This window comes from Lissotriton vulgaris, chromosome 4_1, assembly GCF_964263255.1.
Source record: "Lissotriton vulgaris chromosome 4_1, aLisVul1.2, whole genome shotgun sequence".
NCBI lineage: Eukaryota > Metazoa > Chordata > Amphibia > Caudata > Salamandridae > Lissotriton > Lissotriton vulgaris.
Genome location: NC_141691.1, coordinates 1,087,189,994 through 1,087,209,207, shown reverse-complemented (window position 1 = coordinate 1,087,209,207; position 19,214 = coordinate 1,087,189,994). Strand labels below are relative to the sequence as shown.

At 44.9% G+C, this 19,214-nt stretch overlaps 1 protein-coding gene and 1 pseudogene across 3 annotated transcripts in view; one reads left to right on the top strand and one right to left on the bottom strand.

Moving 5' to 3' along the window:
- Positions 1-19,214, bottom strand: part of LOC147722897 (TGF-beta receptor type-1-like) — a 1,593,949-nt gene that overhangs the window by 684,055 nt on the left and 890,680 nt on the right. The gene's annotated exons all lie outside the window — the stretch shown is intronic.
- On the top strand, positions 1,004-6,885 carry LOC147722899 (far upstream element-binding protein 3 pseudogene; annotated as a pseudogene). Its single transcript, XR_015309892.1, has one exon. The product of XR_015309892.1 is annotated as a far upstream element-binding protein 3 pseudogene (transcript).

The following is a 19,214-nucleotide window of genomic DNA, read 5'->3' as shown; positions in this document are numbered from 1 at the left end:
AACCAGCTGCATGCTATATTAAGCCTTCTGCTGTACTTAAATGAGATCATAAAAGCGAGAAACATTCAGGCCTAATATATCTCTGTTGTCAGAGGGGCAATAATTGGGAAAGCATAAACAATGGCCTGAGAAACAAGGAGGCCTCCCATTAAAAGTAATCGCTACAAATAAAACAGTGTACAGTCCTTTTATTTACAAGAAAAGGTCCACTAGTAATAATTTTTATATGGCTACAGGTTCTCTAGTCTCTGATGTGTCATAGTAATAAGACGTCATTTTGTCATCCACTTACCCTCTTAATGGTCCTTAGGTGTTGAACGCTGCAATGCACTGAAAGCCCCCCTAACTCACAACTACTCAAACATACAAGAGTAAGTAATGCAGATAAAAACGTAGAGGCATATCTACAGTTTATATGTGAGAGAGAAGACCGTAGCATCACGTAGCTTGACTTGTGGACAGGGACCTTCAGAAACCTTCTGTAAAAGTGGGGGAACTTTGCAGCCCTAATAAGAGAGTAAAAGCTGGAACATTGTTTTTTTTCCTCCCACTAAACACTGACCATCGCAAAGGAACAAAAGAACCAGGTTCAAGTTTCGGTGTCGGTTCAACATCCTGTGATCCTGAGCATATCTCATAATCTCCCATGCCTTAAAAAAAGCCCCACAAAAAATAATTTTAACTTCAGTAATACTACTGGTGTTCATGAAAGGTGGTCCAATACTTCTGGTGGGCTTGTGGTCATGCTACATAAAAATGGCAAAAGGAGGAAAAAATAGTACTGCACGCAGGGGGTGGACACTAATTGAAAGTTAAATCAATGTGTACTTGGTCCATGCTCCACACAAGAAAACAAAGTGATGCAAGAAGTGAAGCCTCGCTCAAGCTGCAAAATTAGAAGGCAGCAAAGAAGAGTGATAACGATGCCAATGAATGGTAACTAAAGGGCGAGCTAATAGCCCCTTTTTACATTAATTTATTTATTCTTTTTTTTTTTCAAGCTTCACCCACAAGAAGCCTCGTGGACGTTTTATTATTAGAGTGTAAAATGCCAAGTTCATTCGGATAAAAGGAGTACATGGTAACAGTCGCCAAATCTTCGGCATTGGAAGGAAAACGTGAGGGAAGGGGGCGACGACGAGTAACATTAGATATTTCAAAACGGATTGTTCCCACAAACCCAATTACAAATGCAAGAAAAAATAGCCTCAATTTTCAGTTTTTGCTTCGATTCCTTTTAAAAAATACGCTTATCTGTACAAGAAACACTAGAGCAAAACTTTGGAAAGCATGTCATCCCTTTTATTAAATCAAAAAAATTATTTAGCACATACGGCAGTTAATACTAGATTTATTCTGTTTATCTTTTTCCTCTAAGGTAAATTTGACAAATATTAGATAAGAAAATATTTAAAAGGAAAAAATGAAAACCAGAAAAAAACACACCCTGGAATTAAAAAATTGTCACTATTTTAAACTTTTCGTACAGTTAAATGTTCCACAGTGTTCGTGTTAAAGACAGTCATAGCAGATTAATTTTCCATATTAAAAATAACAGCATTTATATTTATAACAGCATAAAGGAGGGTCCTTTTTTTCTAACAAGCTTGGAGGTCTTGGCTTTACAAATGCAACTTCATGGTTATGTGAGAAAACGGCATTGCTTAAAAAAAAATAATTAACACTTGTATTTTTATATTAACCCTTGAAAACACTACAAATTATACAAACCCCCACAAAAACACTCCCCTCCCCGTGTCGTTTCCGTTTCCGGGTAGCGGGCTCCCCGAGCGCTGTGAGAGGCCGGAACGGAGCGGCGGCCAAGGCCCGAGGAGGCCTGCAGGGGGGTCGTGGGGGGGGGGGGGGGGGGGGGGCTTTGGAACCGCTATGGCTGAATTGGTGCAAAGCGCCAACCCCGGGGGGATGAAATCAGACGGCTTCACAGACTTATTACAACGGGCCCGGCAGATAGCTGCTAAAATCGGCGATGGTATGCCCCACTTGAACAACTCTACGCCCTTGGTGGACCCCTCTGTGTACGGCTCTGGTGTTCAGAAGAGATCCATGGATGATGGAGTGGGTAACCAGTTAGGAGGCTTGATACATCAAAGAGCGGTAATAACAGAAGAATTCAAAGTGCCGGATAAAATGGTTGGATTCATAATTGGCAGGGGCGGCGAGCAGATCTCCAGAATCCAAGCTGAGTCCGGATGCAAGATTCAGATTGCACCAGACAGCGGTGGGATGCCAGAGCGGCCCTGTGTCCTGACTGGTATGATCGAAAGCATAGAACAGGCAAAGCGGCTGTTGGGGCAGATTGTGGACCGCTGTCGAAACGGACCTGGATTCCATAGTGACCTAGACGGTACAAGCACAATCCAGGAACTCCTGATCCCAGCATCCAAAGTTGGACTGGCCATTGGCAAGGGAGGAGAGACCATAAAACAGTTGCAGGAAAGAACAGGAGCTAAAATGATCATGATTCATGATGGACCGTTACCAACAGGAGCAGACAAGCTTCTTCGGATCACGGGTGATCCCTACAAAGTACAGCAAGCAAGAGACCTGGTACTGGAAATTATCAGAGAAAAGGATCAGGCAGACTTCCGAGGTTTACGTACCGATTTTGCCTCCCGGGTACCTGGAAGTAGTATAGAGGTCTCAGTGCCCAGGTTCGCTGTAGAAATCGTGATAGGAAGAAATGGGGAGATGATTAAAAAGATCCAGAATGATGCCGGAGTTCGGATTCAGTTCAAACTAGATGACGGCATCAGTCCTGAGCGAGTGGCACAGGACATGGGACTACCAGATCAATGTCAGCACGCTGCACACATCATTAATGAGCTCATCCTAACCGCACAGGAACGTGATGGTTTTGGAAGCCTAGCTGCTGCTCGAGGGAGGGGCCGAAGCCGCATGGATTGGAGTATTGGTACTCCAGGCGGCATGTAGGAGATCACTTACTCCGTGCCAGCTGACAAATGTGGCCTGGTCATCGGGAAAGGTGGAGAGAACATGAAAGGCATCAACCAGCAGTCCACGTGGAGCTGCAGCGGAACCCTCCCCCCAACACCGACCCCAGCCTCCGGGTGTTCACCATCCGCGGCGTACCTCAGCAGATCGAGCTGGCCAGACACCTCATCGATGAGAAAGTTGGGGGTACGAGCCTCGGACCTGCAGGCTTCGCCCAGAGTCCTTTCAGCCAAGGTGGTGCTACGCCTCATCAAAACGGTCCTCAGGCATGACGCAGGGTAGGGGCAACACCTACCAGACGTGGCAGCAGCCTGGCCAGCAAGTCCCAAGTCAGCAGAGCCAGCAGCAGAACAACCAGCCCGACTACAGCAAGGCCTGGGAGGAGTATTACAAAAAGCAAAACCAGGCGGCTAACGCGGCCTCGCAGCAGAGCTCGCAGCCGGACTACACCATGGCCTGGGCGGAGTATTACAGACAGCAGCCGGCCTACTACGGACAGAGCCTGGGGCAGCCTCAGGGCCACAGCCAGGAGCAGTAGAACAGTCGTCCTCACGGAGCCCTGTCTTTATCTTCATTTCTTTGTTTTTGTTTATTTTTGTTTTCCTTCATTTTCTTGAAATCATCATGAAGACCTTTTTGTAAGAGAGGTTTCTAGATTTGCAGGCTTTTGATGAAGACTTCTGTTTATTTGTGAAACACTAGCTGTAGGGTGATCTGAACTTTTCTAAGAATCAGGAACAGTCATTAATATACTAAGCGTATGGACGTGCTGGGAGTAATTTTTTTTTATTCCAAATTTGTTAACTTCGGATTTCATTTGGCGCAGGAAATTAAAGGCACCAAAAGGCACAAACAGGTCGTCGACATTGTATCATGTAATTTGTCATATTTTATTTTTAATTATAATTGTTTTTTTTTGTGTAACTTTTTTCTGTTGCAACAAAGATATAGCAGCTTGGAAGTCTTAGTTGGCTGTGTAACAAAAAACGCAAAGAGAAAAATCCTAGTTTTTAAAAAACAGTATTTAAATATTCTTAAATATGTAAATTCATTGAATGTTTTACGTCTAATTTCATGTATTTTGACTGTTTTTTGATTTATTGCATTTTTTTAAAATGACGTGCAAACCAACTGATGTTATGAATTTTTCCGCGGCTGCCCCGGCGCCCGGGTAGTCGGTTGTGGCGATCGTCCTCATTTATTTATTCTTAAAGACACAATAGGCCATCAAGCAATATTGCATGTAAGGGTCTGCAGGCCCAACCTAAAAACGGCTCAACGGAATTACTCCCAATGTGGCAAAAAGTTTGAACTTTACTCAGAAAACATGCTTTTTATTACACGGTGTAAATTAGTTCAATTCTTTTCAAGAAATGTGCATTTAAATAAGTGGTTGGGTAGTCATGAAGGTGTTCAATTATAATGATATCTAAGCTTAAGGCGTCTAAATATGCTTGAATTGACCACTTTAATAGTCAATATGTTATGGCAGCCATTACAGTCATGGACATGGCCCATGTGTCCTGAAAATGAATTAAAAACTGATTTAAGAGGGAATGGAGAACACACGCTGACCTTTCCTGATTGGCTGGGATTCACATGGAAAATATGTGGCAACCATTATAGGACTCTGGAACATGCTCCCCATTGCAATGCATTTATAGTGAAAGCTGGTTTTTGAGGGTGACAAAAAAAGAGTATATATAAAGTGGGATAATAGATTTTAGAAATTGTAGTGTATTCTAAGGTGATTTTACTCTGTGCAAAATGTTGATCCTCTGCTGGAATTTACTGAATCAATCTTGAGAGAAAACGGTTTTCTTTCACGATTGTCCGATAAGGTTATAGTAGGTGCCAATATTGCTAAAATGAGAGCATATTTTCTGTAACTTCACACTATCTTCCTCAGCTATATGAGAATAAAGTCTGATATTCTGAGTAAAATATGTACTTTTAACGGTATCAGCAGTTGTCTGGCAGATGATTCCAGGTGGAGGGCAGGCAAATCAACTGCTGCTTCCTACAGTTTTCTAATAATCAGCTTCTTATTTATGGATAAAGTGTGGAATACCGGATGTTATCTTGAATAAATCAAAGCTGGTGCCAAAATAAAAGCGGGCGGGAGGCAATTATTTCGCTTATCAGGCCAATCCCAAGGTCCATCCTCAGGGGTGTTAAAGGAGTACTCTTCGGTAGATTCAAAAGTTGTCTAAGGAAAGAGTTCTCTATTGGGGTGAGGACGTTTGGTTCGACACCATAGAGAAAAGCTCCCCTGGCCTAGATTTTGTAAATTTCCACAGGCGTACCTATAGCGCTTTGTGAGCAGATTTTATAAACTTTAAGAATGCCCCCAATGGATTGCGTGAGTTTCAAATTTGCTTTCTTTACTTGGGTTCCCCAGTTCATCTTATCATTAAGGGTGAGACCTGAGTTATCAAAGGTAGAGACCCTTTCTAGGGGCTTTCCGTCCATTTGTGGCTGTGGGCAGTTTGTGGGTTTTGCATAAAAAAACATGTATTTTGTTTTTTGGAGGTTTATTTCCAAATCCCAAATTGCAAAACTCCTCTAAAACCCTTTGCATTCCCATTGGTGACTTAGAGAGTAGCAGCGTTCATCCGCGAACATAAGCACAGGAATTTTGGGATTAGCTAGCCTTGGTGAATCTATATCTTTTATTGCCAGCAGGGTTTCGATTAAACCATTTAAAAAGAGGCAAAACAGGGTCGGTTCGAAACACACAACCCTGTCTCACCCCCTTCTCCACTGGAAAGGGTACCGTCAATTCCCCTTTTTTACCATATCAGATTCTCGCAAACGTATCCTGGTGCAAACGTATCAACAGATGGCGTAAGTATTCCAGGGCACCCATGTCCCGAAGGATGTCCCAAAGCTGATCACGCTGTACCATATTGAATGCGGATTTAAGATCCACAAATGATAGATAAACGCTACCACCCTCCAAGATCACTGTTTTCCAATGGATCAGTTGCAGTCTGAATAACTGGTCGATTGTTATTTTACTTCTAAACCCCGCTTGAAGATGAGTTAAGCGGTTATATTCGTCTATCCATGACAGCAGCCGGGCCAAAAGAACGTGAGCAAATAACTTTTGCGTTACGTCAATTAAGCTTATTGGGCGGTAATTAGCGGGATTTAGTGGATAGCCCTTCTTGTAGATAGGGATAATTTCCACCCTGCCCATGTTGGAGGGAGTTCCATACCTTGGAAGATGGCGTTAAATAGCTTCATAAAAAAAGGAACCCACACAGATCCTTCGTTCTTAAATAGGTCCCCTGGTATTTTATACAGGCCAGGGGCGTTTCCAGGAAGCATTTTACCCAATGCTACGGTGACTTCCTGAACAGTACACAGAGGGGCATTAGAATCCAAGGGGGTATTATACTTTATGGGATGCCTTGTTAGTGGAGTATAGTGTTTGAAAATGCATCCTCCCGACTTCCTCTCCTAGGTTCGGTTCAATTGCCGATTTACCTTCAGACTTCACAGTTCTCACTAGGTTCCAAAAGCCCCTCAACTCTCGGTTTTCTACGGCCGATTTAATTGTGTCCCATTTGTCTGATTCCCATGTAAACTTAGCCTCCGCCATAGTTTTTTTTTGTATACTGCCCTGGTTTCTTTAGAACGGATAATATCCTTAGCTTTGACCGCAGTCAGCAAGGCACTTTTAGCGTCCCTGCATGATTGAATATACCAGGAATCCTTATTTCTAGCGCCGGAATTGTGTTTAAAATCTGAGTTATAAAGAAACACTGCAATTTTTGCAAACATTTCCTGGTGATTTTTGGCTATTTCCTGCAGACAGCCTGGGCTGGAGTCATCTGTTTGTATTTGAGAAGCGAGTTCCAGATGGGGAATAATTTGTTCGTAGGGAGTAGCCTTTTTATCAATTGAGTGAGCAAATGTGCCCCAGCAAACTCTTCTACCTCCTTCTATTGCTACCAAGTTTGGTTTTCTAGGGTAGGCTGTCTTTGGTCTCGCTCCAGTTTCGGCAGATTAATTTCTAAGATCAGCGGATTATGGTCGCTTTCACATTTACTACAAAATCCACAACTCTGTGCCATAACTCCACATCTACCAATATATAATCAATAATGGATGTTTAGCCCAGCTTGTTGTAGGTAGGGGTGCCCGGGCTGTCGGAAGGAAAGAGGCCATTACATGCCCTTAACAGATGTGTGAGGGTAAGGGAATTCATCTGTAGGACTAAGGGGGACCAACCCCTAACCGGGTAGGTGTTAAATCAGGGATTGACCATACCGAGTCCTCCTCACTGGTAATGGGGGGATTCAGGGCATTTAGGGGTTCAAAATGGCAATTGAAGTCCCCCCAATTAATGTGTGCGAGGTCTCAGGCAGTGTATGAATAAAAGTTGCCAGTCTAAAACCTGTGATGTCCGCCCCTCTTTCACTGGCCGTGAGTAGGTATTTATGAGAGCTATTTGCATATTATAAACACCTTGGCTGCTAAGGCAATTCCCATCCTGTGCTGGAAATTGCTATTCTTCTTTATTCATGACGAGCTCAGCTCGTCATCAGCACTGCTCCAGTGTGCCTCATGACGAGCTGAGCTCGTCATGAGCAGGGAAGGGTTAAAGAATGTCGAAAGAATACACTGGATGTCAGGGGACAATGTTTCTATCACTTTGATTTTGCAGCCCCAGTGTATACCAACCCAAATGCAAAGGCCACCAGAAGGTCTCCCCCTGGGCCCTTGTATAGCTGGGGTGGATAATGCTACATACCCCACTCTGTGTGGGAGATTCCTTGACCAGGTTTCCTGAAACAGGCAGATCTCATGTGAGTCTATATAGGCACCCTAGTCTGGAAGATCCAATTTTGAACTTAGGCCTGCTAAGTTCCAGGAAAGGATCTTGGTGTTCTGTATGGGAATCTCACTCCGCTCTGTAACTAGGTGACAGCCAGAATTATTCTGTTTAGGGGGCCCACCCTGGTGTGCATTTGTGGGAATGGTCAATGACTGCTCTCGGTGTCCTAAACATTCCTGTGTAAATTGGACTAGATTACTTGACAAGAAATTGGGTACACTTCGATCTCCAACCAGAGAAATAACATTAGATGAAATTGCTGAAGGTTGGTTACCAGTATTTAGACCTTCTACATGACGAGATTTAGTATGGGAATTTGGGACCATACTCAAATTTTCATACCTGGGGGCTAGTCAATCAACCAGATCCAAGGTGCTGAAGCGATTATTTACACGGACATTGAAGAACTCCCTATTAACCCCAATCTTGGACTAGGTGCGGCGGGGCAGTATTCTGGGCAAGTTTTTCCCATTTTTTGTACACACTGTCCACTCTGTCCAAGAGAGGGCCAGGGGGATAAACATAGCCCAAAGGAAGTGTTTGTATGCTTTCAGTCGCTGTTACTGGTCCCCATTTAAAGATGTGTTGTACCGCCCTTTTGTCTCTAAAAGTTATCAGCACACTGTCCCCTAAAATATCTTTTTGTCTCTGCCCTAGCCAACTAACCCTACGGGTGAATGAGATTTCAGTATGTACTAGAGAGGGTAGTGGTCTGTGTTTATTCAACCAGTGAATAGATTTATTTTTCAGTTTCAGAAATATTTCACCCCGACCTGGCTCCAAAGGTGGAACTGCTGCTAGGATTACCACATAAGGTGCTGATTCTGAGGCAAATCAATACATGGGAAAGAGGGATTTATCAGACTTAACTTAGGTGGTATAGTGTTCCTTGGGAGGTTTGGCACTGGTTTTGGCGCTTGGTGAACATCAGCTATAACTGTACTGTGTGCCACAGCACTAGGATTGTGATAATTAACAGAGGGTACATGAGTCCCAAGGTGAGTGCTACTCGGGGGATAGTTTACCTGGATATGACAGTTAGTCGGAATGGGCAAATTCTGATGGTGACAAGGGTTTGGCCTACAGTGGAGTCAAACTGAACACTGGGGAGCAAGGAATCCTGCGTTCCTTGGGAAATAGTTGCCCTGTTTGTAGACTTGGGGGTATCAATTGTATTTAGAGCTGCATCAATTTTAGACCCCATGCGTCTAGAGATGTTTTTAAGGTGACAATACTTTTAAGTACATCTGTCAATTCAAATTTAAAGAGCTGGTCCCAAAAAGTTTTAAGCTCTACTTTCAACGCTTGAGCCCAGCCCGGAGGCTCTGTGATATTTTTACAAGCATCCAAGTGCTACTCCCTGCAATATTAGTAGGCACAGTCCCTAAAGAGTGCCCATCGCGAGGTCCCCCCCCTAACATTGCGCTTCTTCTGGGAGAGCCCTTTCCTCTTCCCCCTCCCTCCCTTATCCACCCTGCTTGCATTTATTATAGCTAATTTTGCTTGGGCAGGGGATAGATCTGGGGAAGTGGGAGGTGCTTGTTGTTGGAATGCCTCAGGGGTATCTAACTCCACCAACTGGGATATACTAGGCATTCTTGGTGTAAGGGACAAACGCCTCTCTGTGCGTTCAATTTCGATGGGTTAAAGAAAAGCAAAGTCCCCATGAAGGTGAAATTAATAGTGAATAAATCAGTCATGTAGCAGAGAACTACACACTTGAGGTAGTAGATGGAATCATAAAAGAGGTAGAAACCATTTTGAATGAAGGGAACAAACAAACTAAAAACATGAGGAAGACTGCCCGCATTTATAAAATAAAAATGACCTTCAGATGACTGCTCTCAGAATAATGCTGCTAGTAAAAAGCAGGATACAGTCTAGCATGAGTAAATGTCTACATTTAAATAAACTAAACGCAACTAAAACAGCTATCCAAGTCCATGTATAATCACATCCAGAGGACAGGCAAAGTAAGAGTAATGTTACATGTTAAAATAGATGTACCCCTCTTGAAGCCTTTATACAGGGATATCTGATCGGAAAAGTCTGAGGCCTTATGTTCCTCCCCTTCCGTCGCTAAGGTTCCCTAGATGTGTATTTTGCAACTGTTACGGGACGAAATGAAACAATTAAAAGGTATTGTTCTGCATCTATCCGGAAAAACAAATCTGAGCCTTTATAACAGAGGGATGTAAAAATGTTAGCAAACACACAGGGAGTAGGAAATTAGACCGTATCAGGTAAACAGGATGGAATAGAGTCAACAGAATAGTGAGATGTCAACCTCTACTAATAATCGTTCTGATGTTATATAAAAAATTCCATGCTTTTAAAAGCTAGCCAAGCAAACCAACTGCAGCTGTAAAAGAAGGAATAATGGCAAAGGAAGCACGTTCTAGAGTGCAAATCTTGAGTCCACCAAAGAGAAAAATAATAAAGGGACCGAGGAAAGGAGAACCTTTGTCCTGCTGGTGGGTTATCAAGTGGTACTATGGATGTATATATGACAAAGGCACCAAATTAGCGCAAAACACCAGATAGGATGATATTTCACTAAAAAGCAAAGTTCCAGATTGGATAAGACAAGCAACACCGTTATTCTGTAATGCACACTAATGTTATTCTTGCAACCTGCTACACATCATCATATAAGTCTTATGATTTTAATGCACTGAAATTAAGGAGTAGTTATCTAGTAGAATGGCCAGTTGGTTTAGATGTATGTACATTGCAAAGGTAAGAAATTTAATTTAAACCAAACCCACCCTATAGAAATAAACCAGAGTCACGACGGATACATGTGAGAAATCACCCCCATTGTAGCAGTGCTGATGAAATGCAGAAAGAATGTGCTACCCGCCCAGGGACCGATTTAAATGATAGAGATAGATAAAGAAAAAAGAAACAGCTTTTTGCTGAGAGGATCTATAGTAAAAATCTAGTTAATGCGTTTCCAGACCTCCTTAAGCCCAAATGTTATGCAGCAAGTAGGGCTGGAAGCGACATAACCAGCCGATCATATTTCCAGCTTTATTGAGGTATACTCAGACAGTAATAAAGGGACAATTGGTTTAGGGAATCTACTGAGAAGTTGCATAGAATCCTGGAATGTAGAGGGCTCCAGATAAAGCTCTGTGATCGTTCATGGGGTTATTTTGTAGAAAGATATGACATATACATTTACCAGGAGATGTAGGCAACTTTGCCTATTTATCGTTCTGGTTTAAGTATTGAAGCTGAACCTCCAGAAGCTGGCCCTCCTGGCAGTCCAATAGGAGGGCTATTGGTATGGGTAAAAAACTTGTTAAGTGTGAGCGGGGCCCGACCATCACCTCAGGGCCACCCTTAAATATTTTGCCTTTTTCCCTCTACTTTTTGCTGAATTCGTTTTTGTTGGCCTTAACTCTGTACACTACACCACTGCTAATCAGTGCTAAAGTGCTTACTGACCCTAAACATGGTTTGATTGGCTTACACCTTGTAGGAAGGTGGCTACCTGACTATGGTTACCCCAGGTTTTCCTTGTGTTTTTGCCTTGTGTTTAGCTGGTTTTCGACTTAGTTGGCCTGGTTCCCTGCTAATCAGGGCCCCAGGCTATCTGCTCTCTCTGTAAAATGGATTCCATGTACCCAAGGTGCATAACTAGATTGGCTTGGGTCACCTTATCAGCCTCTGTACAGAGCACTATAGGTGCCCAGGGCATAGGTGCATCCAAGGCCTACCAGGGGCTGCAGCATATATTTTGCCACCCCTGGCCTGGCTATCTAAAATTGACACAACTGGCTGATCACTCAGCTGGGGCAAGGTGGTGTAATCACCCCTTGCTTAGATATAGTATGCCTATATCTAAACCTATCTGGACACATATATACCTATCAGTCACTCCTATGGCAGGCCTTAACAATCCTGGAGGCAGAGTGCTTGGTTTTATGTGAGATGGTGCTCTAGCATGAGCTGAGCCTGTCTGCAGCTGTCAGGACCAATTCCCTAAGTGCATTATAACCCTCGCGGTTATATGGTAACTTTGGTTTGGCTTTATCAAAACATGTCGTGTAAGGTGTCATACGATTTGGAATACTACCCCCTCGCCAGTCCTGGCGATGGGGGTAGCATTCCACCCCTCTAGAGGGAGACGACATGTTACTTTGCTAAAACGCGGTTGATTTTAAAAGAGCCTCAGATCCACAAAATGGATGCTTCTGCCACAGACACAAGTCTGACCTCCGGCTGCCGACCGAAACTCAGCACAGGAGGCCTGGACAAAGGCTTTCCTGTCACAGGGAGGTGTCACACCACCCCAGACAGGAGATAGTGGATTGTAGCAGGGAGGTTTGAAAGAAACCAGACACTGCCTGGGGAGCACAAGGCTTCCCCTTGCATAATCCGGCCAAACCAGTTCTGGGGCAGACCAGCCCCAGTCCCAGCGCGGCCTGGATCAAAGGAAAGGGGTGTATCCACCCCCTTCCTGGGTCCCACCCATACGAGGGGACCTAGCAGGTAATCCAGCCCCCTAGATTGGTATAAGAATGGGAGCAGTGCCAACGCACTCAGATTATCCTGATGAAACATAAGAAATGAAACTCTGGACCCTTCGACATCCTACTCGACGTAGAAGACTGAAGAATCTCCCTTGTGGTCAAGGAGTGACCACCCTGTGCAGGCACCATCCAGCACCTCGACGTCTGCTTTGTTGCAGTTCCCGCCGGAACTCGATCGACGAGATCAAGCTTGCCTGCCTTCTTACAGCCCGATCCACAGTCCCTGCAGAGCTGAGACCCGTGGAGGCGACCGGAAGCGTGGGGCACGCCATCTTGAAAAGACCATGAGACGCTGACCGTGCAGCCCACGAGTGACCCTCGAAGCTGTACACCGGGGTTTGAGAAGCCCCAACCCTGAGCCACTCTTGCACCGAAGCTCACCCCCAAAACTCGACGAGTGCTGCGTGGGGCCCTTCTGCTTTCTTTGGCTCGACGCGTCGGCCCGGTCACTTGCCAACTGGCTTGTGGCCCCTGTGCCGACGAAAACCTAAAACCGACTTGCGATTCTGGTTGCTCCAGACTTGCACCAGCTCCTCTGAAAAAGAGCCCCCGCTCTGACCCTCCTGGTCCGAGTGAGAAGCAATCTCCTAGTCCTGAGTGGATTGCTCTTGCCAAGTGTTGTTGTCTCCGATCTTGAAGCCGACAGCGCTGACAGTGAGAGCCTGCGTGGGACAGCTCGTGACCCGCTCCTGGACGTCGCAGATGCCCCAGAGCCCACGTGGCAGCAGAGAGAAGCTCCTCGACAACCACCTGATTGCGCCAGACATTGCCTGGTTCCGTCCTGGTTCCACCCTGGTCACAGCTGAGTGACCCAGACTCTGTCCCCTCTGCTTTCAGGTACTTTTCTACTATGATCCACCCTTGGATCACACCGGACACTTCTCCTTCACATCGCCTGCAGCATCTTCAGCTCCAAGCACCAAGAACCTGCGTGACGAAACCCGACACCACTTCGACCCTATGCACCCGCTTCCTGTGGGTGAGGTAACATTGCAACGCCAATGTTCCCACACTGGTACACACCTCTAGGGCCGGTGTCTAAAGTTTTGTCCTTCTAGGTTCAGCGGAAGTGTCCTTAAACTCTATTTGTGTAACTTTTACGCACCATTGACTTAACATTGGTGCATGCGTGTGCTTTAAGCGCTGCACCCGAATCCCGCTGGCTTTTCCCGACTTCAGCATTGCTTGTCCCGACTGCTCCCAGCGATTCCCTAGGCCCTAGGCCTAACCACTGTTCGATTGGTATCTCTTATACCATTTTTTTAATATATGGTTTGAGTGGCCACCCGCCCTCATCCATAATTGTGCAACTTTGTATGTTATACTGTGCTTTTGATTTAACGCGTGTGCCCCTTTGCTCATAAAGAGTACTGGGGATTATTTTTAGTAATAAACACATATTTTTATAATATATACTTGTGTGGTGTCCTTTCATTTGATATTACAGGATTGTGATTGGTAAAACAGCTCGCTTAACACGACCTGTTGAGTTTAGCCTTTAAGGCTGCTTAGTCTATGCTACCATTAAGATAGCTTGTCTATAAGGTTGACTTACAACCAGACACCATAAGGGATTGTTTGGACCGATACAAGGTGGTTCCAGAATTGGAAACATCATATATCAGGCCAACTTCTCACACACCTGATTAGCACATTTAATTTCCGTATAAGTCCCTTTTAGAGCAGTATAACATATACCCAGGGCCTGTAAATTAAATGCTACCATTGGGCCTGCAGAACGTACTGTGCCATCCATAAGTAGCAACTTAAAACATGCTCCAGGACTGCCACTGCACCCTGCATGCAGTTTTACACCATGTCGACTTAGAATAACACTGGGGATTCCTAATTACATTTAATATGTTTTCATTTCCAATTGGGAGCAGATGGCTATCTTGTGTTTGGTATCTATACAATTGTGGTGATAGACCATCTCTAATGGCAAAGTATGATTTTTCATTACGATTTTCAAAATATCATTTTTACAAAGTTGGCATTTTTCTGTCCATCGTCCTTTGCACCTTCAGCCTGTCTTGAGTCACATAACTGGGTATAGTTGACAGACTTTGTGAACACCTTTGCGACAGTCACACAATAGAGGGATTAGATGTGCCTGAATGGCCATCTGCTTTCAGGATGGGGCAGAGCTGAGAACAGATTTACTTGTAACTGAATAGAGTGTGCTCTGCCTTCACACATAGGAGCTAACAGCCTCACATTATCACTGTCGCCAGCCTGGAGACAGAGCAGGGGAGTCTGGAAATTCCATGCACTTCAAAGAACCTTTCTAGAAGTTTCTCCCACATTCCAGAAGAAGGGCACCAGGGTATAAAAATAGGACCTTCAGACCCACTCTTCAGTTCACTCCTAAACCGGCAGAAGGACTCTGAGGACTGCCTGCTGCTGTGACCTGATGTGCACTCTGGAAGACGGCTTTGCTTTACCTGGAAGGACTGCTTTGTTGCCTGGAGTCTGCCTTGAACATTCAGAGGCCTGCCCTGCTGTTCATCTCTGTATCTTCACCTGAACTCAGGACTATCAGAGTGACTCCAAGGGCTAGTTAGCTGGCCTCCTGTTCAGAGACACCGGTACACAAAGGCTCCCACTATCTTGAACCTGCACCTGGGCCTAGTCTGAGGGAGTCATGAAACCTTAAGAGGCGCCCACCAGTCCTGGACCCTTGGATGCACTAGAGTTGCTCAGATGGCCAAATCCCAAAACTGAGGACTTACTTTTTTTGTTCAAATCTGCTGTGAGAATCAGGAGACCAGGCCCAACATGCACGCCTATCCGCCCGAGGTACATCGCACCTTCTACAGTTACATTCTTCTTCGCAGCACCAAATCCTGTTCAGCGAAATTTCGCCAAAGGGATACCCAGCCTTGCTGGACATTTTGGACTTACATTTCAGAGATTAAGTCTGAACGTAGAAATCTTCACCACAGCTTCGAATTCAGGCCATCCAACAAGGGTCCCTCCTTAGAATCCTCCTGCAGCCTTGCCCAGCCAAACTTTACCTTCCCAGATACTGTTTCTCTGAATTTCTTCTGTCAGAAGGAAAATGATGACAGGGCCCAAACCAATCCTTGTATCCAAGTGTCAGGACTAGCTCAGGAAGCTTCAAAAGGCCCCAAAAGCAAAACAAAGAGGGGACAACGCATTGCAGGGCGCTGCCACTGGATCTTTTCGAGCTGCCTATAAGAAACATGCATGGGAGAAATGTACTAAACGAATAGAGGATGCTTGGATCAAAATGTTATCCCTTCTTAAGGAAAAAAACCCAGTTCCATTTTGGAAATATATAAATCAACTCAGCAACAACGGCCAGTTTAAGGAGAATGGGGTACCCAAGAATGTCTGGGTGAATCATATTACACAGCTCTACAGAGGCGGTAGAAGAGAGCCGCTAGTCTTCCAATCTTCCCAGACACCAAATTACGAAAACACCCAGGGCCCAGATATTCTAGAAGCCGAAGTAATTAAAATCATTAGTCGTATGAGGAACGATGGTGCACCGGGGACGAATGGAACACCTGCTGCAGTCTTTAAATTGAATCGATCCTTTTGGGAAGAACTCCTCACGCCGCTCTTTAAACAAGCCTTTCTTACAGCCACAATTCCATCTACTTGGCAGGGCTCAATACTACATCCAATTTACAAGAAGAGCAACCGTTTAAATCTTGCCAATTACAGACTAATAGCGTTATTAGACATTGAAGTCAAGGCCTACGCTCGTGTCCTGCTGGCTGAACTAGAAAATTGGGTCACAGAAATCATTCTCCCACGCACCCAGTCAGGTTTCAAATCGGGCTGCTCCACAACCGACAACATAACATCGCTGGCCTATTTGTCCTGGAGAGCCACTCTGGGTAACACTTTACCCCTATTTTGCTACTTTATGGATTTTAGCGTAGCGTTTGATAGAATCGATAGCAGAGTTTAATGGAATAAGCTTCATTCTTGGGGGATACCCTCCACACTTCTCTCTGCACTGATGTCACTACATTAGAAGACCTGGGTGAAGATTAAAACCAGTCCCACAACAGTATCTGTAAAAATTCCAACGGAAAATGGTTTAAAACGAGGCTGCGTATTAGCACCCCTACTTTTCAACCTCTATACTGCTGACTTCATCACCACCCCCTTTTGTAAATCGATTTTGGCCACTATAGGTGTGGCAGGGTATACTCAGACATGAGTCCCTTTCTCACTGCTCCATCAGGATTCAAGCAAGCCGGGCCGAAGAGGCTGAAATGCCAGAAACCGGTCCCCGGTAGCTTGTCTCCTTTCTGGTAAAGAATTGGCTTGGTAGTTTAGTCTGCCCTGTTCCCATGATGCACTGGGCCAGGGACAGACTGATTTGCATATAGCCAGGTTCTGAGCTGGGATGGGGCAGTGAGATAAATAACGGTGATGGATCAAGCCCTGATCTTTGGACTGGGTAAGAGTGGTCTGCTCAATTCAGACACTCTGTTCATCACCACCCCCTTTTGTAAATCGATTTTGGCCACTATAGGTGTGGCAGGGTATACTCAGACATGAGTCCCTTTCTCACTGCTCCATCAGGATTCAAGCAAGCCGGGCCGAAGAGGCTGAAATGCCAGAAACCGGTCCCCGGTAGCTTGTCTCCTTTCTGGTAAAGAATTGGCTTGGTAGTTTAGTCTGCCCTGTTCCCATGATGCACTGGGCCAGGGACAGACTGATTTGCATATAGCCAGGTTCTGAGCTGGGATGGGGCAGTGAGATAAATAACGGTGATGGATCAAGCCCTGATCTTTGGACTGGGTAAGAGTGGTCTGCTCAATTCAGACACTCTGTTCATCACCACCCCCTTTTGTAAATCGACTTGTCAAAAGCAGTGGCTGGTGCAACCTTGGTTGCCCCAAAATTGGGCAGTGTGCGGCTCCAAATCATGCAATATGCCGATGACATTGTCATTATGGATCAAACAAGAACGAGACTACAAAGAGCGATCACTGCCCTTAATATGTACAACATAAGGAACAAACTCTTGATGAACGAGTCAAAATCGAAAGTCATGATTTTTGGGAAACAACAAAGAAATAAAATCTTGTCTTGGAGAGTAGGTGGGTCACAAACAGCCACCTGCACCAGCTACAAATATTTGAGAGTCTGGTTCAATGAAAGGGCAAATCAAGTGGCCCATCTTAAACATCTTCGGCCCAAGGGAGCTGAGGTTATACATAGCCTGAGGCGCCTGAATCGACAGTAGCACAGCCCCTTCGCCAAGCCAATCTTAAGGGTCTTACACGCCAAACTGCTCCCAGCATTGTCTTATGGCCACCTGGCTTTCCTAGGCAAAATGGACTTATTCCTTGCGAATGGTCAAACAATGGCCTATAAGAAAATATTTTCCATTCCTCAGCATGCAAGGAGGGCCAGGCTGAGGCTCGAGTTGGGTTTGGCAAGTGCAGACCATCACTGCTTAGGCAACTTAATGACAATACTTACTTCTGCCTTTTCTTCTTTCTAGGGTGTCTGCAATCTGTGACTGCATGAGCACTAAAATAGATGCAGGGAAATTTGATTTGAAATCAGATAACTGCTTGCTTCACCGAGGAGTCCTGGTTGCCTAGCAATTGGGCACAGTCAGGACGTGGCTTTCAGAGCAGGTAAAAAAATGACCACTGAGAACTGGCGATCTCATGCTCCTCATTCATACGAGGAGCAAGGGGACAGCACATGTGCAGCTCCCTCTCCTGGCTCTTATGCGTTCCGTATGTCATGCGCACAATACTGAACACGCACAACTTGTATACAGTCACAAGCTGACATTATGTCCACAGTACTCAAGATGCATAACTGGTGCTTGCCCACTGTCCTGACACTTTGGGATTGAATACCGGGTTCTAAGTACAAACTGGGAAACTAACATTCCTTTATGTGCTCTCCACTGGGATTCAATGATGTTTTACTGTCTCCACCCTCTTACAGAATTTGTATAGGACTGCGTAATACGACACGCGGTGTGCGTTGTGCAAGAGTCTGTGTACACGCTCATGACCGTTCCCCCCTTAATAACTGCGGTCTCTGCAGTTGTCTGGCTGGATTCTGGAGGGTTCCTTTTGTTGGGTGTTAACGATGAAACTGTAGTATTAATTTGGGTGCATGCAGGTTGTGGACGTGTTCCCAAGACCGTTCTTCAGGCCCAAAGCCTTTCCAGCCTACTAAGTAATACAAATGCCTGCGCATTATCTTGGAATCTAGGATCTTCCCAACTTCATATTCCAACTCGCCCTCTACCTCAATTGTAACTGGATCTTGCTTCTAATGAAGATCTGGATGGCAGGGCTTCAACAGAAAAATATGGAATACTGGGTGGATGTACAAGGTTTTTGGTAGGTCCAATGAATCCACAACTTGGCTAAGGATTTTGTTGACTGTATATGGGCCAACGAATTTTGGGTTCATGTTCCCATGGTCCAGTATAGACAAATGTCTGGTAGATAACCACACACGATCCCTACCACTATGTACACTTGGTCTGGGGATCTCTTTTTGCCTGCATACACCTTGGCTCTAGTCTTGACAACTTCAAGGTGTTTTCTAGCTTGTCAATGAATCGTACTTTGCTTTTCTTTTTAAAAAAAAACCTTTATTGAATGTACTTACAGAGGAAATAGATGCATATCAGGGCCTACAACCCATCGGGCCGGCCGCCTCAGACGTATTCAACATCCAAACTGTTCACTAGTACACAGCCGTAAGGCCGACAACCCTGGGGTCCGGCGGCACACCAAAAAGTCATTTCCTACATATCATCCTCTAATTCGTGCTCAACAGTTATTAGGTTTTATCATTTTTATAATCTTATGTTGTCTATGTCATTGAAC